This window comes from Pseudophryne corroboree, chromosome 1, assembly GCF_028390025.1.
Source record: "Pseudophryne corroboree isolate aPseCor3 chromosome 1, aPseCor3.hap2, whole genome shotgun sequence".
NCBI lineage: Eukaryota > Metazoa > Chordata > Amphibia > Anura > Myobatrachidae > Pseudophryne > Pseudophryne corroboree.
Window position 1 is genome coordinate 1,007,177,344 of NC_086444.1, and position 21,871 is coordinate 1,007,199,214.

A 21,871-nucleotide genomic window follows, 5' to 3' on the forward strand; every position below is an offset into this window, starting at 1 on the left:
TATGGTAATGCTTTGGAGTTATTAGTAAGGGCATAAATAGAGAGTTTACATAATGTAGGTATAATCTGTGAGCATGTTTAAAAAGAAACTTTGATCATCCTAAAGCTCCACTATTGTTCGTGCTAGTCAGAGTAGTATATATTGAAATCCAGTTGTCACATTGTTTTATGGAAGCCAAAGAGAACTAAAATACAAATTGTCACTAAACCAATATTAATAATTTCTGAAAACTAACTGATTGAGATACATTTTGGCAATAAAATAAAATATTTGATTTTTAGGTCAGTGGGCTCAGATGTTCTGAATGCATGTATGCCTTATGGACTAATTGCAAAATCAGTATGAGTTCAAAACATGGCTGCACCAAAAAATTTTTAATTCTGCCATGTTAATGCCCAATACTCCCTTATTTATCAAAGTTAGTTAGGAATAAAGCATTCATCCTTCATGTATAGTGATTTTATCCTGTATAATTCTCTATCAAATTAGCAGTCAAAACCTGCCACTGATACTGTACTTTCCTGAAGTAAAGTATTAAGTTGACATTTCAACATTTTTGTTGCCTGACTGCCACTTGAGTATGTTTTTAAATTACTTGAGTCCCAAACGAGGTATAGACTGCAAAGTGATGCTATAAATTAAAAGCAAGTAATAGGGGGCACCTGGATTTGAACCAGGGACCTCTCGATCTGCAGTCGAATGCTCTACAACTGAGATATACCCCCTGCACTTTCTCGCTATAAACACATACACATTGCAGCCTTGATGTAAAGGTTACTGTACTGTATTTCTTGTCCTGCAGGAGGTGAAGATGAGTCTGTTTCTTTATGGTAATGCTTTGGAGTTATTAGGGCATAAATAGAGAGTTCACATACTGCAGGTATAATCTGTGAGCTTACTCAAAAAGAAACTTTGATCATCCTAAAGTTCCACTACAGTTAGTGCTAGTCAGAGTAGGATTTATTGAAATCCAGTTGTGACATTGTTTTATTGAAGCAAAACTGATCTAAAATACAAATTGTTAAAAAACCAATATTAATAATTTCTGAAAACTATTTTATCATGGTACATTTTTGCTAAGAAAATAAAATATTTGAATTTTGGGTCAGTGGGCTCAGATGTTCTGAATGCATGTATGCCTTATGGACTGATTGCAAAATCAGTCGGAGTTGAAAACATGGCTGTACCAAATAATTTTGAATTCTGCCATGTTAATGCCCAATACTCCCTTATTTATCAAAGTTAGTTAGGAATAAAGCAGTCATCCTTCATGTACAGTTATTTTATGCTGTATAATTCTCTATCAAAAGTAGCTGTAAAAACCTGCCACTGATACTGTACTTTCCTGAGGTAAAGTATTAAGTTGAAATGTCAACATTTTTTGTTGCCTGACTGCCACTTGAGTATGTTTTTAGATTATTTGAGTCCCAATCGAGGTATAGACTGCAAAGGGACGCTATACATTAAAAGCAAATTATAGGGGGCACCTGGATTTGAACCAGGGACCTCTCGACATGCACTCGAATGCTCAACAACTGATTTATACCCCCTGGTCTTTCTAACTAAAAGACCATACACATTGCAGCCTTTATGTAAAGGTTACTGTACTGTATTTCTTGTCCTGCAGGAGGTGAAGATGAGTCTGTTTCTTTATGGTAAAGGTTTGGAGTTATTAGTCAGGGCATAAATAGAGAGTTTACATACTGTAGGTATAATCTGTGAGCATTTTTAAAAAGAAACTTTGATCATCCTAAAGCTCCACTATTGTTTGTGCTAGTCAGAGTAGTATATATTGAAATCCAGTTGTGACATTGTTTTATGGAAGCCAAAGAGAACTAAAATACAAATTGTCACTAAACCAATATTAATAATTTCTGAAAACTAACTGATTGAGATACATTTTGGCAATAAAATAAAATATTTGATTTTTAGGTCAGTGGGCTCAGATGTTCTGTATGCATGTATGCCTTATGGACTAATTGCAAAATCAGTATGAGTTCAAAACATGGCTGCACCAAAAAAAATTGTAATTCTGCCATGTTAATGCCCAATATTCCCTTATTTATCAAAGTTAGTTAGGAATAAAGCATTCATCCTTCATGTATGATGATTTTATCCTGTATAATTCTCTATAAAAAGTAGCAGTCAAAACCTGCCACTGATACTGTACTTACCTGAGGTAAAGTATTAAGTTGACATTTCAACATTTTTTGTTGCCTGACTACCACTTGAGTATGTTTTTACATTATTTGAGACCCAAACGAGGTATAGACTGCAAAGTGATGCTATACATTAAAAGCAAGTAATAGGGGGCACCCGGATTTGAACAAGGGACCTCTCGATCTGCAGTCGAATGCTCTACCACTGGGCTATACCCCCTGCTCTTTCTCTTTATAAGTACATACGCATTGCAGCCTTGATGTAAAGGTTACTGTACTGTATTTCTTGTCCTGCAGGAGGTGAAGATGAGTCTGTTTCTTTATGGTAATGCTTTGGAGTTATTAGTCAGGGCATAAATAGAGAGTTCACATACTGCAGGTATAATCTGTGAGCATACTCAAAAAGAAACTTTGATCATCCTAAAGTTCCACTATAGTTAGTGCTAGTCAGAGTAGGATTTATTGAAATCCAGTTGTGACGTTGTTTTATTGAAGCAAAACTGATCTAAAATACAAATTGTTACCAAACCAATATTAATAATTTCTGAAAACTATTTTATCATGGTACATTTTTGCTAAGAAAATAAAATATTTGAATTTTGGGTCAGTGGGCTCAGATGTTCTGAATGCATGTATGCCTTATGGACTAATTGCAAAATCAGTCGGAGTTGAAAACATGGCTGTACCAAATAATTTTGAATTCTGCCATGTTAATGCCCAATACTTCCTTATTTATCAAAGTTAGTTAGGAATAAAGCATTCATCCTTCATGTACAGTTATTTTATGCTGTATAATTCTCTATCAAAAGTAGCTGTAAAAACCTGCCACTGATGCTGTACTTTCCTGAGGTAAAGTATTAAGTTGAAATGTCAACATTTTTTGTTGCCTGACTGCCACTTGAGTATGTTTTTACATTACTTGAGTCCCAAACGAGGTATAGACTGCAAAGGGACGCTATACATTAAAAGCAAATTATAGGGGGCACCTGGATTTGAACCAGGGACCTCTCGACATGCACTCGAATGCTCAACAACTGATTTATACCCCCTGGTCTTTCTAACTATAAGACCATACACATTGCAGCCTTGATGTAAAGGTTACTGTACTGTATTTCTTGTCCTGCAGGAGGTGAAGATGAGTCTGTTTCTTTATGGTAAAGGTTTGGAGTTATTAGTCAGGGCATAAATAGAGAGTTTACATACTGTAGGTATAATCTGTGAGCATTTTTAAAAAGAAACTTTGATCATCCTAAAGCTCCACTATTGTTTGTGCTAGTCAGAGTAGTATATATTGAAATCCAGTTGTGACATTGTTTTATGGAAGCCAAAGAGAACTAAAATACAAATTGTCACTAAACCAATATTAATAATTTCTGAAAACTAACTGATTGAGATACATTTTGGCAATAAAATAAAATATTTGATTTTTAGGTCAGTGGGCTCAGATGTTCTGTATGCATGTATGCCTTATGGACTAATTGCAAAATCAGTATGAGTTCAAAACATGGCTGCACCAAAAAAAATTGTAATTCTGCCATGTTAATGCCCAATATTCCCTTATTTATCAAAGTTAGTTAGGAATAAAGCATTCATCCTTCATGTATGATGATTTTATCCTGTATAATTCTCTATAAAAAGTAGCAGTCAAAACCTGCCACTGATACTGTACTTACCTGAGGTAAAGTATTAAGTTGACATTTCAACATTTTTTGTTGCCTGACTACCACTTGAGTATGTTTTTACATTACTTGAGTCACAAACGAGGTATAGACTGCAAAGTGATGCTATACATTAAAAGCAAGTAATAGGGGGCACCCGGATTTGAACCACGGACCTCTCGATCTGCAGTCGAATGCTCTACCACTGAGCTATACCCCTTGCTCTTTCTCACTATAAACCCATACACATTGCAGCCTTGATGTAAAGGTTACTGTACTGTATTTCTTGTCCTGCAGGAGGTGAAGATGAGTCTGTTTCTTTATGGTAATGCTTTGAAGTTATTAGTCAGGGCATAAATAGAGAGTTCACATACTGCAGGTATAATCTGTGAGTTTACTCAAAAAGAAACTTTGATCATCCTAAAGTTCCACTATAGTTAGTGCTAGTCAGAGTAGGATTTATTGAAATCCAGTTGTGACATTGTTTTATTGAAGCAAAACTGATCTAAAATACAAATTGTTACCAAACCAATATTAATAATTTCTGAAAACTATTTTATCATGGTACATTTTTGCTAAGAAAATAAAATATTTGAATTTTGGGTCAGTGGGCTCAGATGTTCTGAATGCATGTATGCCTTATGGACTAATTGCAAAATCAGTCGGAGTTGAAAACATGGCTGTACCAAATAATTTTGAATTCTGCCATGTTAATGCCCAATACTTCCTTATTTATCAAAGTTAGTTAGGAATAAAGCATTCATCCTTCATGTACAGTTATTTTATGCTGTATAATTCTCTATCAAAAGTAGCTGTAAAAACCTGCCACTGATACTGTACTTTCCTGAGGTAAAGTATTAAGTTGAAATGTCAACATTTTTTGTTGCCTGACTGCCACTTGAGTATGTTTTTACATTACTTGAGTCCCAAACAAGGTATAGACTGCAAAGTGATGCTATACATTAAAAGCAAGTAATAGGGGGCACCCGGATTTGAACCACGGACCTCTCGATCTGCAGTCGAATGCTCTACCACTGAGCTATACCCCTTGCTCTTTATCACTATAAACCCATACACATTGCAGCCTTGATGTAAAGGTTACTGTACTGTATTTCTTGTCCTGCAGGAGGTGAAGATGAGTCTGTTTCTTTATGGTAATGCTTTGGAGTTATTAGTCAGGGCATAAATAGAGAGTTTACATACTGTAGGTATAATCTGTGAGCATGTTTAAAAAGAAACTTTGATCATCCTAAAGCTCCACTATTGTTCGTGCTAGTCAGAGTAGTATATATTGAAATCCAGTTGTCACATTGTTTTATGGAAGCCAAAGAGAACTAAAATACAAATTGTCACTAAACCAATATTAATAATTTCTGAAAACTAACTGATTGAGATACATTTTGGCAATAAAATAAAATATTTGATTTTTAGGTCAGTGGGCTCAGATGTTCTGTATGCATGTATGCCTTATGGACTAATTGCAAAATCAGTATGAGTTCAAAACATGGCTGCACCAAAAAAAATTGTAATTCTGCCATGTTAATGCCCAATATTCCCTTATTTATCAAAGTTAGTTAGGAATAAAGCATTCATCCTTCATGTATGATGATTTTATCCTGTATAATTCTCTATAAAAAGTAGCAGTCAAAACCTGCCACTGATACTGTACTTACCTGAGGTAAAGTATTAAGTTGACATTTCAACATTTTTTGTTGCCTGACTACCACTTGAGTATGTTTTTACATTCTTTGAGTCCCAAACGAGGTATAGACTGCAAAGTGATGCTATACATTAAAAGCAAGTAATAGGGGGCACCCGGATTTGAACAAGGGACCTCTCGATCTGCAGTCGAATGCTCTACCACTGGGCTATACCCCCTGCTCTTTCTCTTTATAAGTACATACGCATTGCAGCCTTGATGTAAAGGTTACTGTACTGTATTTCTTGTCCTGCAGGAGGTGAAGATGAGTCTGTTTCTTTATGGTAATGCTTTGGAGTTATTAGTCAGGGCATAAATAGAGAGTTCACATACTGCAGGTATAATCTGTGAGCATACTCAAAAAGAAACTTTGATCATCCTAAAGTTCCACTATAGTTAGTGCTAGTCAGAGTAGGATTTATTGAAATCCAGTTGTGACGTTGTTTTATTGAAGCAAAACTGATCTAAAATACAAATTGTTACCAAACCAATATTAATAATTTCTGAAAACTATTTTATCATGGTACATTTTTGCTAAGAAAATAAAATATTTGAATTTTGGGTCAGTGGGCTCAGATGTTCTGAATGCATGTATGCCTTATGGACTAATTGCAAAATCAGTCGGAGTTGAAAACATGGCTGTACCAAATAATTTTGAATTCTGCCATGTTAATGCCCAATACTCCCTTATTTATCAAAGTTAGTTAGGAATAAAGCATTCATCCTTCATGTACAGTTATTTTATGCTGTATAATTCTCTATCAAAAGTAGCTGTAAAAACCTGCCACTGATGCTGTACTTTCCTGAGGTAAAGTATTAAGTTGAAATGTCAACATTTTTTGTTGCCTGACTGCCACTTCAGTATGTTTTTACATTACTTGAGTCCCAAACGAGGTATAGACTGCAAAGGGACGCTATACATTAAAAGCAAATTATAGGGGGCACCTGGATTTGAACCAGGGACCTCTCGACATGCACTCGAATGCTCAACAACTGATTTATACCCCTTGGTCTTTCTAACTATAAGACCATACACATTGCAGCCTTGATGTAAAGGTTACTGTACTGTATTTCTTGTCCTGCAGGAGGTGAAGATGAGTCTGTTTCTTTATGGTAAAGGTTTGGAGTTATTAGTCAGGGCATAAATAGAGAGTTTACATACTGTAGGTATAATCTGTGAGCATTTTTAAAAAGAAACTTTGATCATCCTAAAGCTCCACTATTGTTTGTGCTAGTCAGAGTAGTATATATTGAAATCCAGTTGTGACATTGTTTTATGGAAGCCAAAGAGAACTAAAATACAAATTGTCACTAAACCAATATTAATAATTTCTGAAAACTAACTGATTGAGATACATTTTGGCAATAAAATAAAATATTTGATTTTTAGGTCAGTGGGCTCAGATGTTCTGTATGCATGTATGCCTTATGGACTAATTGCAAAATCAGTATGAGTTCCAAACATGGCTGCACCAAAAAAAATTGTAATTCTGCCATGTTAATGCCCAATATTCCCTTATTTATCAAAGTTAGTTAGGAATAAAGCATTCATCCTTCATGTATGGTGATTTTATCCTGTATAATTCTCTATAAAAAGTAGCAGTCAAAACCTGCCACTGATACTGTACTTACCTGAGGTAAAGTATTAAGTTGACATTTCAACATTTTTTGTTGCCTGACTGCCACTTGAGTATGTTTTTACATTACTTGAGTCCCAAACGAGGTATAGACTGCAAAGTGATGCTATACATTAAAAGCAAGTAATAGGGGGCACCCGGATTTGAACCAGGGACCTCTCGATCTGCAGTCGAATGCTCTACCACTGAGCTATACCCCCTGCGCTTTCTCTTTATAAGTACATACGCATTGCAGCCTTGATGTAAAGGTTACTGTACTGTATTTCTTGTCCTGCAGGAGGTGAAGATGAGTCTGTTTCTTTATGGTAATGCTTTGGAGTTATTAGTCAGGGCATAAATAGAGAGTTCACATACTGCAGGTATAATCTGTGAGCATACTCAAAAAGAAACTTTGATCATCCTAAAGTTCCACTATAGTTAGTGCTAGTCAGAGTAGGATTTATTGAAATCCAGTTGTGACGTTGTTTTATTGAAGCAAAACTGATCTAAAATACAAATTGTTACCAAACCAATATTAATAATTTCTGAAAACTATTTTATCATGGTACATTTTTGCTAAGAAAATAAAATATTTGAATTTTGGGTCAGTGGGCTCAGATGTTCTGAATGCATGTATGCCTTATGGACTAATTGCAAAATCAGTCGGAGTTGAAAACATGGCTGTACCAAATAATTTTGAATTCTGCCATGTTAATGCCCAATACTTCCTTATTTATCAAAGTTAGTTAGGAATAAAGCATTCATCCTTCATGTACAGTTATTTTATGCTGTATAATTCTCTATCAAAAGTAGCTGTAAAAACCTGCCACTGATGCTGTACTTTCCTGAGGTAAAGTATTAAGTTGAAATGTCAACATTTTTTGTTGCCTGACTGCCACTTGAGTATGTTTTTACATTACTTGAGTCCCAAACGAGGTATAGACTGCAAAGGGACGCTATACATTAAAAGCAAATTATAGGGGGCACCTGGATTTGAACCAGGGACCTCTCGACATGCACTCGAATGCTCAACAACTGATTTATACCCCCTGGTCTTTCTAACTATAAGACCATACACATTGCAGCCTTGATGTAAAGGTTACTGTACTGTATTTCTTGTCCTGCAGGAGGTGAAGATGAGTCTGTTTCTTTATGGTAAAGGTTTGGAGTTATTAGTCAGGGCATAAATAGAGAGTTTACATACTGTAGGTATAATCTGTGAGCATTTTTAAAAAGAAACTTTGATCATCCTAAAGCTCCACTATTGTTTGTGCTAGTCAGAGTAGTATATATTGAAATCCAGTTGTGACATTGTTTTATGGAAGCCAAAGAGAACTAAAATACAAATTGTCACTAAACCAATATTAATAATTTCTGAAAACTAACTGATTGAGATACATTTTGGCAATAAAATAAAATATTTGATTTTTAGGTCAGTGGGCTCAGATGTTCTGTATGCATGTATGCCTTATGGACTAATTGCAAAATCAGTATGAGTTCAAAACATGGCTGCACCAAAAAAAATTGTAATTCTGCCATGTTAATGCCCAATATTCCCTTATTTATCAAAGTTAGTTAGGAATAAAGCATTCATCCTTCATGTATGATGATTTTATCCTGTATAATTCTCTATAAAAAGTAGCAGTCAAAACCTGCCACTGATACTGTACTTACCTGAGGTAAAGTATTAAGTTGACATTTCAACATTTTTTGTTGCCTGACTACCACTTGAGTATGTTTTTACATTACTTGAGTCACAAACGAGGTATAGACTGCAAAGTGATGCTATACATTAAAAGCAAGTAATAGGGGGCACCCGGATTTGAACCACGGACCTCTCGATCTGCAGTCGAATGCTCTACCACTGAGCTATACCCCTTGCTCTTTCTCACTATAAACCCATACACATTGCAGCCTTGATGTAAAGGTTACTGTACTGTATTTCTTGTCCTGCAGGAGGTGAAGATGAGTCTGTTTCTTTATGGTAATGCTTTGAAGTTATTAGTCAGGGCATAAATAGAGAGTTCACATACTGCAGGTATAATCTGTGAGTTTACTCAAAAAGAAACTTTGATCATCCTAAAGTTCCACTATAGTTAGTGCTAGTCAGAGTAGGATTTATTGAAATCCAGTTGTGACATTGTTTTATTGAAGCAAAACTGATCTAAAATACAAATTGTTACCAAACCAATATTAATAATTTCTGAAAACTATTTTATCATGGTACATTTTTGCTAAGAAAATAAAATATTTGAATTTTGGGTCAGTGGGCTCAGATGTTCTGAATGCATGTATGCCTTATGGACTAATTGCAAAATCAGTCGGAGTTGAAAACATGGCTGTACCAAATAATTTTGAATTCTGCCATGTTAATGCCCAATACTTCCTTATTTATCAAAGTTAGTTAGGAATAAAGCATTCATCCTTCATGTACAGTTATTTTATGCTGTATAATTCTCTATCAAAAGTAGCTGTAAAAACCTGCCACTGATACTGTACTTTCCTGAGGTAAAGTATTAAGTTGAAATGTCAACATTTTTTGTTGCCTGACTGCCACTTGAGTATGTTTTTACATTACTTGAGTCCCAAACAAGGTATAGACTGCAAAGTGATGCTATACATTAAAAGCAAGTAATAGGGGGCACCCGGATTTGAACCACGGACCTCTCGATCTGCAGTCGAATGCTCTACCACTGAGCTATACCCCTTGCTCTTTATCACTATAAACCCATACACATTGCAGCCTTGATGTAAAGGTTACTGTACTGTATTTCTTGTCCTGCAGGAGGTGAAGATGAGTCTGTTTCTTTATGGTAATGCTTTGGAGTTATTAGTCAGGGCATAAATAGAGAGTTTACATACTGTAGGTATAATCTGTGAGCATGTTTAAAAAGAAACTTTGATCATCCTAAAGCTCCACTATTGTTCGTGCTAGTCAGAGTAGTATATATTGAAATCCAGTTGTCACATTGTTTTATGGAAGCCAAAGAGAACTAAAATACAAATTGTCACTAAACCAATATTAATAATTTCTGAAAACTAACTGATTGAGATACATTTTGGCAATAAAATAAAATATTTGATTTTTAGGTCAGTGGGCTCAGATGTTCTGTATGCATGTATGCCTTATGGACTAATTGCAAAATCAGTATGAGTTCAAAACATGGCTGCACCAAAAAAAATTGTAATTCTGCCATGTTAGTGCCCAATATTCCCTTATTTATCAAAGTTAGTTAGGAATAAAGCATTCATCCTTCATGTATGATGATTTTATCCTGTATAATTCTCTATAAAAAGTAGCAGTCAAAACCTGCCACTGATACTGTACTTACCTGAGGTAAAGTATTAAGTTGACATTTCAACATTTTTTGTTGCCTGACTACCACTTGAGTATGTTTTTACATTATTTGAGTCCCAAACGAGGTATAGACTGCAAAGTGATGCTATACATTAAAAGCAAGTAATAGGGGGCACCCGGATTTGAACAAGGGACCTCTCGATCTGCAGTCGAATGCTCTACCACTGGGCTATACCCCCTGCTCTTTCTCTTTATAAGTACATACGCATTGCAGCCTTGATGTAAAGGTTACTGTACTGTATTTCTTGTCCTGCAGGAGGTGAAGATGAGTCTGTTTCTTTATGGTAATGCTTTGGAGTTATTAGTCAGGGCATAAATAGAGAGTTCACATACTGCAGGTATAATCTGTGAGCATACTCAAAAAGAAACTTTGATCATCCTAAAGTTCCACTATAGTTAGTGCTAGTCAGAGTAGGATTTATTGAAATCCAGTTGTGACGTTGTTTTATTGAAGCAAAACTGATCTAAAATACAAATTGTTACCAAACCAATATTAATAATTTCTGAAAACTATTTTATCATGGTACATTTTTGCTAAGAAAATAAAATATTTGAATTTTGGGTCAGTGGGCTCAGATGTTCTGAATGCATGTATGCCTTATGGACTAATTGCAAAATCAGTCGGAGTTGAAAACATGGCTGTACCAAATAATTTTGAATTCTGCCATGTTAATGCCCAATACTCCCTTATTTATCAAAGTTAGTTAGGAATAAAGCATTCATCCTTCATGTACAGTTATTTTATGCTGTATAATTCTCTATCAAAAGTAGCTGTAAAAACCTGCCACTGATGCTGTACTTTCCTGAGGTAAAGTATTAAGTTGAAATGTCAACATTTTTTGTTGCCTGACTGCCACTTCAGTATGTTTTTACATTACTTGAGTCCCAAACGAGGTATAGACTGCAAAGGGACGCTATACATTAAAAGCAAATTATAGGGGGCACCTGGATTTGAACCAGGGACCTCTCGACATGCACTCGAATGCTCAACAACTGATTTATACCCCTTGGTCTTTCTAACTATAAGACCATACACATTGCAGCCTTGATGTAAAGGTTACTGTACTGTATTTCTTGTCCTGCAGGAGGTGAAGATGAGTCTGTTTCTTTATGGTAAAGGTTTGGAGTTATTAGTCAGGGCATAAATAGAGAGTTTACATACTGTAGGTATAATCTGTGAGCATTTTTAAAAAGAAACTTTGATCATCCTAAAGCTCCACTATTGTTTGTGCTAGTCAGAGTAGTATATATTGAAATCCAGTTGTGACATTGTTTTATGGAAGCCAAAGAGAACTAAAATACAAATTGTCACTAAACCAATATTAATAATTTCTGAAAACTAACTGATTGAGATACATTTTGGCAATAAAATAAAATATTTGATTTTTAGGTCAGTGGGCTCAGATGTTCTGTATGCATGTATGCCTTATGGACTAATTGCAAAATCAGTATGAGTTCCAAACATGGCTGCACCAAAAAAAATTGTAATTCTGCCATGTTAATGCCCAATATTCCCTTATTTATCAAAGTTAGTTAGGAATAAAGCATTCATCCTTCATGTATGGTGATTTTATCCTGTATAATTCTCTATAAAAAGTAGCAGTCAAAACCTGCCACTGATACTGTACTTACCTGAGGTAAAGTATTAAGTTGACATTTCAACATTTTTTGTTGCCTGACTGCCACTTGAGTATGTTTTTACATTACTTGAGTCCCAAACGAGGTATAGACTGCAAAGTGATGCTATACATTAAAAGCAAGTAATAGGGGGCACCCGGATTTGAACCAGGGACCTCTCGATCTGCAGTCGAATGCTCTACCACTGAGCTATACCCCCTGCTCTTTCTCTTTATAAGTACATACGCATTGCAGCCTTGATGTAAAGGTTACTGTACTGTATTTCTTGTCCTGCAGGAGGTGAAGATGAGTCTGTTTCTTTATGGTAATGCTTTGGAGTTATTAGTCAGGGCATAAATAGAGAGTTCACATACTGCAGGTATAATCTGTGAGCATACTCAAAAAGAAACTTTGATCATCCTAAAGTTCCACTATAGTTAGTGCTAGTCAGAGTAGGATTTATTGAAATCCAGTTGTGACATTGTTTTATTGAAGCAAAACTGATCTAAAATACAAATTGTTACCAAACCAATATTAATAATTTCTGAAAACTATTTTATCATGGTACATTTTTGCTAAGAAAATAAAATATTTGAATGTTGGGTCAGTGGGCTCAGATGTTCTGAATGCATGTATGCCTTATGGACTAATTGCAAAATCAGTCGGAGTTGAAAACATGGCTGTACCAAATAATTTTGAATTCTGCCATGTTAATGCCCAATACTCCCTTATTTATCAAAGTTAGTTAGGAATAAAGCATTCATCCTTCATGTACAGTTATTTTATGCTGTATAATTCTTTATCAAAAGTAGCTGTAAAAATCTGCCACTGATACTGTACTTTCCTGAGGTAAAGTATTAAGTTGAAATGTCAACATTTTTTGTTGCCTGACTGCCACTTGAGTATGTTTTTACATTACTTGAGTCCCAAACGTGGTATAGACTGCAAAGGGACGCTATACATTAAAAGCAAATTATAGGGGGCACCTGGATTTGAACCAAGTACCTCTCGACATGCACTCGAATGCTCAACAACTGATTTATATCCCCTGGTCTTTCTAACTATAAGACCATACACATTGCAGCCTTGATGTAAAGGTTACTGTACTGTATTTCTTGTCCTGCAGGAGGTGAAGATGAGTCTGTTTCTTTATGGTAAAGGTTTGGAGTTATTAGTCAGGGCATAAATAGAGAGTTTACATACTGTAGGTATAATCTGTGAGCATGTTTAAAAAGAAACTTTGATCATCCTAAAGCTCCACTATTGTTCGTGCTAGTCAGAGTAGTATATATTGAAATCCAGTTGTGACATTGTTTTATGGAAGCCAAAGAGAACTAAAATACAAATTGTCACTAAACCAATATTAATAATTTCTGAAAACTAACTGATTGAGATACATTTTGGCAATAAAATAAAATATTTGATTTTTAGGTCAGTGGGCTCAGATGTTCTGAATGCATGTATGCCTTATGGACTAATTGCAAAATCAGTATGAGTTCAAACCATGGCTGCACCAAAAAAAATGTAATTCTGCCATGTTAATGTCCAATACTCCCTTATTTATCAAAGTTAGTTAGGAATAAAGCATTCATCCTTCATGTATGGTGATTTTATCCTGTATAATTCTCTATAAAAAGTAGCAGCCAAAACCTGCCACTGATACTGTACTTACCTGAGGTAAAGTATTAAGTTGACATTTCAACATTTTTTGTTGCCTGACTACCACTTGAGTATGTTTTTACATTACTTGAGTCCCAAACGAGGTATAGACTGCAAAGTGATGCTATACATTAAAAGCAAGTAATAGGGGGCACCTGGATTTGAACCACGGACCTCTCGATCTGCAGTCGAATGCTCTACCACTGAGCTATACCCCCTGCTCTTTCTCACTATAAACACATACACATTGCAGCCTTGATGTAAAGGTAACTATACTGTATTTCTTGTCCTGCAGGAGGTGAAGATGAGTCTGTTTCTTTATGGTAATGCTTTGGAGTTATTAGTCAGGGCATAAATAGAGAGTTCACATACTGCAGGTATAATCTGTGAGCTTACTCAAAAAGAAACTTTGATCATCCTAAAGTTCCACTATAGTTAGTGCTAGTCAGAGTAGGATTTATTGAAATCCAGTTGTGACATTGTTTTATTGAAGCAAAACTGATCTAAAATACAAATTGTTACCAAACCAATATTAATAATTTCTGAAAACTATTTTATCATGGTACATTTTTGCTAAGAAAATAAAATATTTGAATTTTGGGTCAGTGGGCTCAGATGTTCTGAATGCATGTATGCCTTATGGACTAATTGCAAAATCAGTCGGAGTTGAAAACATGGCTGTACCAAATAATTTTGAATTCTGCCATGTTAATGCCCAATACTTCCTTATTTATCAAAGTTAGTTAGGAATAAAGCATTCATCCTTCATGTACAGTTATTTTATGCTGTATAATTCTCTATCAAAAGTAGCTGTAAAAACCTGCCACTGATACTGTACTTTCCTGAGTTAAAGTATTAAGTTGAAATGTCAACATTTTTTGTTGCCTGACTGCCACTTGAGTATGTTTTTACATTACTTGAGTCCCAAACGAGGTATAGACTGCAAAGGGACGCTATACATTAAAAGCAAATTATAGGGGGCACCTGGATTTGAACCAGGGACCTCTCGACATGCACTCGAATGCTCAACAACTGATTTATACCCCCTGGTCTTTCTAACTATAAGACCATACACATTGCAGCCTTGATGTAAAGGTTACTGTACTGTATTTCTTGTCCTGCAGGAGGTGAAGATGAGTCTGTTTCTTTATGGTAAAGGTTTGGAGTTATTAGTCAGGGCATAAATAGAGAGTTTACATACTGTAGGTATAATCTGTGAGCATTTTTAAAAAGAAACTTTGATCATCCTAAAGCTCCACTATTGTTTGTGCTAGTCAGAGTAGTATATATTGAAATCCAGTTGTGACATTGTTTTATGGAAGCCAAAGAGAACTAAAATACAAATTGTCACTAAACCAATATTAATAATTTCTGAAAACTAACTGATTGAGATACATTTTGGCAATAAAATAAAATATTTGATTTTTAGGTCAGTGGGCTCAGATGTTCTGTATGCATGTATGCCTTATGGACTAATTGCAAAATCAGTATGAGTTCAAAACATGGCTGCACCAAAAAAAATTGTAATTCTGCCATGTTAATGCCCAATATTCCCTTATTTATCAAAGTTAGTTAGGAATAAAGCATTCATCCTTCATGTATGATGATTTTATCCTGTATAATTCTCTATAAAAAGTAGCAGTCAAAACCTGCCACTGATACTGTACTTACCTGAGGTAAAGTATTAAGTTGACATTTCAACATTTTTTGTTGCCTGACTACCACTTGAGTATGTTTTTACATTACTTGAGTCCCAAACGAGGTATAGACTGCAAAGTGATGCTATACATTAAAAGCAAGTAATAGGGGGCACCCGGATTTGAACCACGGACCTCTCGATCTGCAGTCGAATGCTCTACCACTGAGCTATACCCCTTGCTCTTTCTCACTATAAACCCATACACATTGCAGCCTTGATGTAAAGGTTACTGTACTGTATTTCTTGTCCTGCAGGAGGTGAAGATGAGTCTGTTTCTTTATGGTAATGCTTTGGAGTTATTAGTCAGGGCATAAATAGAGAGTTTACATACTGTAGGTATAATCTGTGAGCATGTTTAAAAAGAAACTTTGATCATCCTAATGCTCCACTATTGTTCGTGCTAGTCAGAGTAGTATATATTGAAATCCAGTTGTCACATTGTTTTATGGAAGCCAAAGAGAACTAAAATACAAATTGTCACTAAACCAATATTAATAATTTCTGAAAACTAACTGATTGAGATACATTTTGGCAATAAAATAAAATATTTGATTTTTAGGTCAGTGGGCTCAGATGTTCTGAATGCATGTATGCCTTATGGACTAATTGCAAAATCAGTATGAGTTCAAAACATGGCTGCACCAAAAAATTTTTAATTCTGCCATGTTAATGCCCAATACTCCCTTATTTATCAAAGTTAGTTAGGAATAAAGCATTCATCCTTCATGTATAGTGATTTTATCCTGTATAATTCTCTATCAAATTAGCAGTCAAAACCTGCCACTGATACTGTACTTTCCTGAAGTAAAGTATTAAGTTGACATTTCAACATTTTTTTGTTGCCTGAGTGCCACTTGAGTATGTTTTTACATTACTTGAGTCCCAAACGAGGTATAGACTGCAAAGTGATGCTATAAATTAAAAGCAAGTAATAGGGGGCACCCGGATTTGAACCAGGGACCTCTCGATCTGCAGTCGAATGCTCTACCACTGAGCTATACCCCCTGCACTTTCTCGCTATAAACACATACACATTGCAGCCTTGATGTAAAGGTTACTGTACTGTATTTCTTGTCCTGCAGGAGGTGAAGATGAGTCTGTTTCTTTATGGTAATGCTTTGGAGTTATTAGGGCATAAATAGAGAGTTCACATACTGCAGGTATAATCTGTGAGCTTACTCAAAAAGAAACTTTGATCATCCTAAAGTTCCACTATAGTTAGTGCTAGTCAGAGTAGGATTTATTGAAATCCAGTTGTGACATTGTTTTATTGAAGCAAAACTGATCTAAAATACAAATTGTTACCAAACCAATATTAATAATTTCTGAAAACTATTTTATCATGGTACATTTTTGCTAAGAAAATAAAATATTTGAATTTTGGGTCAGTGGGCTCAGATGTTCTGAATGCATGTATGCCTTATGGACTGATTGCAAAATCAGTCGGAGTTGAAAACATGGCTGTACCAAATAATTTTGAATTCTGCCATGTTAATGCCCAATACTCCCTTATTTATCAAAGTTAGTTAGGAATAAAGCATTCATCCTTCATGTACAGTTATTTTATGCTGTATAATTCTCTATCAAAAGTAGCTGTAAAAACCTGCCACTGATACTGTACTTTCCTGAGGTAAAGTATTAAGTTGAAATGTCAACATTTTTTGTTGCCTGACTGCCACTTGAGTATGTTTTTAGATTATTTGAGTCCCAATCGAGGTATAGACTGCAAAGGGACGCTATACATTAAAAGCAAATTTTAGGAGGCACCTGGATTTGAACCAGGGACCTCTCGACTTGCACTCGAATGCTCAACAACTGATTTATACCCCCTGGTCTTTCTAACTATAAGACCATACACATTGCAGCCTTTATGTAAAGGTTACTGTACTGTATTTCTTGTCCTGCAGGAGGTGAAGATGAGTCTGTTTCTTTATGGTAAAGGTTTGGAGTTATTAGTCAGGGCATAAATAGAGAGTTTACATACTGTAGGTATAATCTGTGAGCATTTTTAAAAAGAAACTTTGATCATCCTAAAGCTCCACTATTGTTTGTGCTAGTCAGAGTAGTATATATTGAAATCCAGTTGTGACATTGTTTTATGGAAGCCAAAGAGAACTAAAATACAAATTGTCACTAAACCAATATTAATAATTTCTGAAAACTAACTGATTGAGATACATTTTGGCAATAAAATAAAATATTTGATTTTTAGGTCAGTGGGCTCAGATGTTCTGTATGCATGTATGCCTTATGGACTAATTGCAAAATCAGTATGAGTTCAAAACATGGCTGCACCAAAAAAAATTGTAATTCTGCCATGTTAATGCCCAATATTCCCTTATTTATCAAAGTTAGTTAGGAATAAAGCATTCATCCTTCATGTATGATGATTTTATCCTGTATAATTCTCTATAAAAAGTAGCAGTCAAAACCTGCCACTGATACTGTACTTACCTGAGGTAAAGTATTAAGTTGACATTTCAACATTTTTTGTTGCCTGACTACCACTTGAGTATGTTTTTACATTACTTGAGTCCCAAACGAGGTATAGACTGCAAAGTGATGCTATACATTAAAAGCAAGTAATAGGGGGCACCCGGATTTGAACAAGGGACCTCTCGATCTGCAGTCGAATGCTCTACCACTGAGCTATACCCCCTGCTCTTTCTCTTTTTAAGTACATACGCATTGCAGCCTTGATGTAAAGGTTACTGTACTGTATTTCTTGTCCTGCAGGAGGTGAAGATGAGTCTGTTTCTTTATGGTAATGCTTTGGAGTTATTAGTCAGGGCATAAATAGAGAGTTCACATACTGCAGGTATAATCTGTGAGCATACTCAAAAAGAAACTTTGATCATCCTAAAGTTCCACTATAGTTAGTGCTAGTCAGAGTAGGATTTATTGAAATCCAGTTGTGACGTTGTTTTATTGAAGCAAAACTGACCTAAAATACAAATTGTTACCAAACCAATATTAATAATTTCTGAAAACTATTTTATCATGGTACATTTTTGCTAAGAAAATAAAATATTTGAATTTTGGGTCAGTGGGCTCAGATGTTCTGAATGCATGTATGCCTTATGGACTAATTGCAAAATCAGTCGGAGTTGAAAACATGGCTGTACCAAATAATTTTGAATTCTGCCATGTTAATGCCCAATACTTCCTTATTTATCAAAGTTAGTTAGGAATAAAGCATTCATCCTTCATGTACAGTTATTTTATGCTGTATAATTCTCTATCAAAAGTAGCTGTAAAAACCTGCCACTGATACTGTACTTTCCTGAGGTAAAGTATTAAGTTGAAATGTCAACATTTTTTGTTGCCTGACTGCCACTTCAGTATGTTTTTACATTACTTGAGTCCCAAACGAGGTATAGACTGCAAAGGGACGCTATACATTAAAAGCAAATTATAGGGGGCACCTGGATTTGAACCAGGGACCTCTCGACATGCACTCGAATGCTCAACAACTGATTTATACCCCCTGGTCTTTCTAACTATAAGACCATACACATTGCAGCCTTGATGTAAAGGTTACTGTACTGTATTTCTTGTCCTGCAGGAGGTGAAGATGAGTCTGTTTCTTTATGGTAAAGGTTTGGAGTTATTAGTCAGGGCATAAATAGAGAGTTTACATACTGTAGGTATAATCTGTGAGCATTTTTAAAAAGAAACTTTGATCATCCTAAAGCTCCACTATTGTTTGTGCTAGTCAGAGTAGTATATATTGAAATCCAGTTGTGACATTGTTTTATGGAAGCCAAAGAGAACTAAAATACAAATTGTCACTAAACCAATATTAATAATTTCTGAAAACTAACTGATTGAGATACATTTTGGCAATAAAATAAAATATTTGATTTTTAGGTCAGTGGGCTCAGATGTTCTGTATGCATGTATGCCTTATGGACTAATTGCAAAATCAGTATGAGTTCCAAACATGGCTGCACCAAAAAAAATTGTAATTCTGCCATGTTAATGCCCAATATTCCCTTATTTATCAAAATTAGTTAGGAATAAAGCATTCATCCTTCATGTATGGTGATTTTATCCTGTATAATTCTCTATAAAAAGTAGCAGCCAAAACCTGCCACTGATACTTATAGAGAGAAAGAGCAGGGGGTATATCTCAGTGGTAGAGCATTCGACTGCAGATCGAGAGGTCCCTGGTTCAAATCCGTATGCCCCCTATTACTTGCTTTTAATGTATAGCATCACTTTGCAGTCTATACCTCGTTTGGGACTCAAGTAATGTAAAAACATACTCAAGTGGCAGTCAGGCAACAAAAAATGTTGAAATGTCAACTTAATACTTTACCTGAGGTAAAGTATTAAGTTGACATTTCAACATTTTTTGTGAGCATACTCAAAAAGAAACTTTGATAATCCTAAAGTTCCACTATAGTTAGTGCTAGTCAGAGTAGGATTTATTGAAATCCAGTTGTGACATTGTTTTATTGAAGCAAAACTGATCTAAAATACAAATTGTTACCAAACCAATATTAATAATTTCTGAAAACTATTTTATCATGGTACATTTTTGCTAAGAAAATAAAATATTTGAATGTTGGGTCAGTGGGCTCAGATGTTCTGAATGCATGTATGCCTTATGGACTAATTGCAAAATCAGTCGGAGTTGAAAACATGGCTGTACCAAATAATTTTGAATTCTGCCATGTTAATGCCCAATGCTCCCTTATTTATCAAAGTTAGTTAGGAATAAAGCATTCATCCTTCATGTACAGTTATTTTATGCTGTATAATTCTTTATCAAAAGTAGCTGTAAAAATCTGCCACTGATACTGTACTTTCCTGAGGTAAAGTATTAAGTTGAAATGTCAACATTTTTTGTTGCCTGACTGCCACTTGAGTATGTTTTTACATTACTTGAGTTCCAAACGTGGTATAGACTGCAAAGGGACGCTATACATTAAAAGCAAATTATAGGGGGCACCTGGATTTGAACCAAGTACCTCTCGACATGCACTCGAATGCTCAACAACTGATTTATATCCCCTGGTCTTTCTAACTATAAGACCATACACATTGCAGCCTTGATGTAAAGGTTACTGTACTGTATTTCTTGTCCTGCAGGAGGTGAAGATGAGTCTGTTTCTTTATGGTAAAGGTTTGGAGTTATTAGTCAGGGCATAAATAGAGAGTTTACATACTGTAGGTATAATCTGTGAGCATGTTTAAAAAGAAACTTTGATCATCCTAAAGCTCCACTATTGTTCGTGCTAGTCAGAGTAGTATATATTGAAATCCAGTTGTGACATTGTTTTATGGAAGCCAAAGAGAACTAAAATACAAATTGTCACTAAACCAATATTAATAATTTCTGAAAACTAACTGATTGAGATACATTTTGGCAATAAAATAAAATATTTGATTTTTAGGTCAGTGGGCTCAGATGTTCTGAATGCATGTATGCCTTATGGACTAATTGCAAAATCAGTATGAGTTCAAAACATGGCTGCACCAAAAAAAATTGTAATTCTGCCATGTTAATGCCCAATATTCCCTTATTTATCAAAGTTAGTTAGGAATAAAGCATTCATCCTTCATGTATGATGATTTTATCCTGTATAATTCTCTATAAAAAGTAGCAGTCAAAACCTGCCACTGATACTGTACTTACCTGAGGTAAAGTATTAAGTTGACATTTCAAAATTTTTTGTTGCCTGACTACCACTTGAGTATGTTTTTACATTACTTGAGTCCCAAACGAGGTATAGACTGCAAAGTGATGCTATACATTAAAAGCAAGTAATAGGGGGCACCCGGATTTGAACAAGGGACCTCTCGATCTGCAGTCGAATGCTCTACCACTGAGCTATACCCCCTGCTCTTTCTCTTTTTAAGTACATACGCATTGCAGCCTTGATGTAAAGGTTACTGTACTGTATTTCTTGTCCTGCAGGAGGTGAAGATGAGTCTGTTTCTTTATGGTAATGCTTTGGAGTTATTAGTCAGGGCATAAATAGAGAGTTCACATACTGCAGGTATAATCTGTGAGCATACTCAAAAAGAAACTTTGATCATCCTAAAGTTCCACTATAGTTAGTGCTAGTCAGAGTAGGATTTATTGAAATCCAGTTGTGACGTTGTTTTATTGAAGCAAAACTGATCTAAAATACAAATTGTTACCAAACCAATATTAATAATTTCTGAAAACTATTTTATCATGGTACATTTTTGCTAAGAAAATAAAATATTTGAATTTTGGGTCAGTGGGCTCAGATGTTCTGAATGCATGTATGCCTTATGGACTAATTGCAAAATCAGTCGGAGTAGAAAACATGGCTGTACCAAATAATTTTGAATTCTGCCATGTTAATGCCCAATACTCCCTTATTTATCAAAGTTAGTTAGGAATAAAGCATTCATCCTTCATGTACAG

General features: G+C 35.2%; 16 non-coding genes across 16 annotated transcripts; 1 reads left to right on the forward strand and 15 right to left on the reverse strand.

Moving 5' to 3' along the window:
- Positions 1-653: 653 nt before the first annotated feature.
- Positions 654-725, reverse strand: TRNAC-GCA (transfer RNA cysteine (anticodon GCA)). Its single transcript has one exon. It is a non-coding gene; the product is annotated as a tRNA-Cys (tRNA).
- Positions 726-2,307: 1,582 nt separating this feature from the next.
- Positions 2,308-2,379, reverse strand: TRNAC-GCA (transfer RNA cysteine (anticodon GCA)). Its single transcript has one exon. It is a non-coding gene; the product is annotated as a tRNA-Cys (tRNA).
- Positions 2,380-3,965: 1,586 nt separating this feature from the next.
- TRNAC-GCA (transfer RNA cysteine (anticodon GCA)) lies at positions 3,966-4,037 on the reverse strand. The gene has a single exon. It is a non-coding gene; the product is annotated as a tRNA-Cys (tRNA).
- Positions 4,038-4,794: 757 nt separating this feature from the next.
- On the reverse strand, positions 4,795-4,866 carry TRNAC-GCA (transfer RNA cysteine (anticodon GCA)). Its single transcript has one exon. It is a non-coding gene; the product is annotated as a tRNA-Cys (tRNA).
- Positions 4,867-5,623: 757 nt separating this feature from the next.
- Positions 5,624-5,695, reverse strand: TRNAC-GCA (transfer RNA cysteine (anticodon GCA)). The gene has a single exon. It is a non-coding gene; the product is annotated as a tRNA-Cys (tRNA).
- A 1,586-nt stretch (positions 5,696-7,281) lies between these two features.
- TRNAC-GCA (transfer RNA cysteine (anticodon GCA)) lies at positions 7,282-7,353 on the reverse strand. Its single transcript has one exon. It is a non-coding gene; the product is annotated as a tRNA-Cys (tRNA).
- A 1,586-nt stretch (positions 7,354-8,939) lies between these two features.
- TRNAC-GCA (transfer RNA cysteine (anticodon GCA)) lies at positions 8,940-9,011 on the reverse strand. The gene has a single exon. It is a non-coding gene; the product is annotated as a tRNA-Cys (tRNA).
- Positions 9,012-9,768: 757 nt separating this feature from the next.
- TRNAC-GCA (transfer RNA cysteine (anticodon GCA)) lies at positions 9,769-9,840 on the reverse strand. Its single transcript has one exon. It is a non-coding gene; the product is annotated as a tRNA-Cys (tRNA).
- Positions 9,841-10,597: 757 nt separating this feature from the next.
- TRNAC-GCA (transfer RNA cysteine (anticodon GCA)) lies at positions 10,598-10,669 on the reverse strand. The gene has a single exon. It is a non-coding gene; the product is annotated as a tRNA-Cys (tRNA).
- A 1,586-nt stretch (positions 10,670-12,255) lies between these two features.
- On the reverse strand, positions 12,256-12,327 carry TRNAC-GCA (transfer RNA cysteine (anticodon GCA)). Its single transcript has one exon. It is a non-coding gene; the product is annotated as a tRNA-Cys (tRNA).
- Positions 12,328-13,912: 1,585 nt separating this feature from the next.
- Positions 13,913-13,984, reverse strand: TRNAC-GCA (transfer RNA cysteine (anticodon GCA)). Its single transcript has one exon. It is a non-coding gene; the product is annotated as a tRNA-Cys (tRNA).
- Positions 13,985-15,570: 1,586 nt separating this feature from the next.
- Positions 15,571-15,642, reverse strand: TRNAC-GCA (transfer RNA cysteine (anticodon GCA)). The gene has a single exon. It is a non-coding gene; the product is annotated as a tRNA-Cys (tRNA).
- Positions 15,643-16,398: 756 nt separating this feature from the next.
- Positions 16,399-16,470, reverse strand: TRNAC-GCA (transfer RNA cysteine (anticodon GCA)). The gene has a single exon. It is a non-coding gene; the product is annotated as a tRNA-Cys (tRNA).
- A 1,582-nt stretch (positions 16,471-18,052) lies between these two features.
- On the reverse strand, positions 18,053-18,124 carry TRNAC-GCA (transfer RNA cysteine (anticodon GCA)). The gene has a single exon. It is a non-coding gene; the product is annotated as a tRNA-Cys (tRNA).
- Positions 18,125-19,586: 1,462 nt separating this feature from the next.
- TRNAC-GCA (transfer RNA cysteine (anticodon GCA)) lies at positions 19,587-19,658 on the forward strand. Its single transcript has one exon. It is a non-coding gene; the product is annotated as a tRNA-Cys (tRNA).
- Positions 19,659-21,242: 1,584 nt separating this feature from the next.
- TRNAC-GCA (transfer RNA cysteine (anticodon GCA)) lies at positions 21,243-21,314 on the reverse strand. Its single transcript has one exon. It is a non-coding gene; the product is annotated as a tRNA-Cys (tRNA).
- Positions 21,315-21,871: the final 557 nt, after the last annotated feature.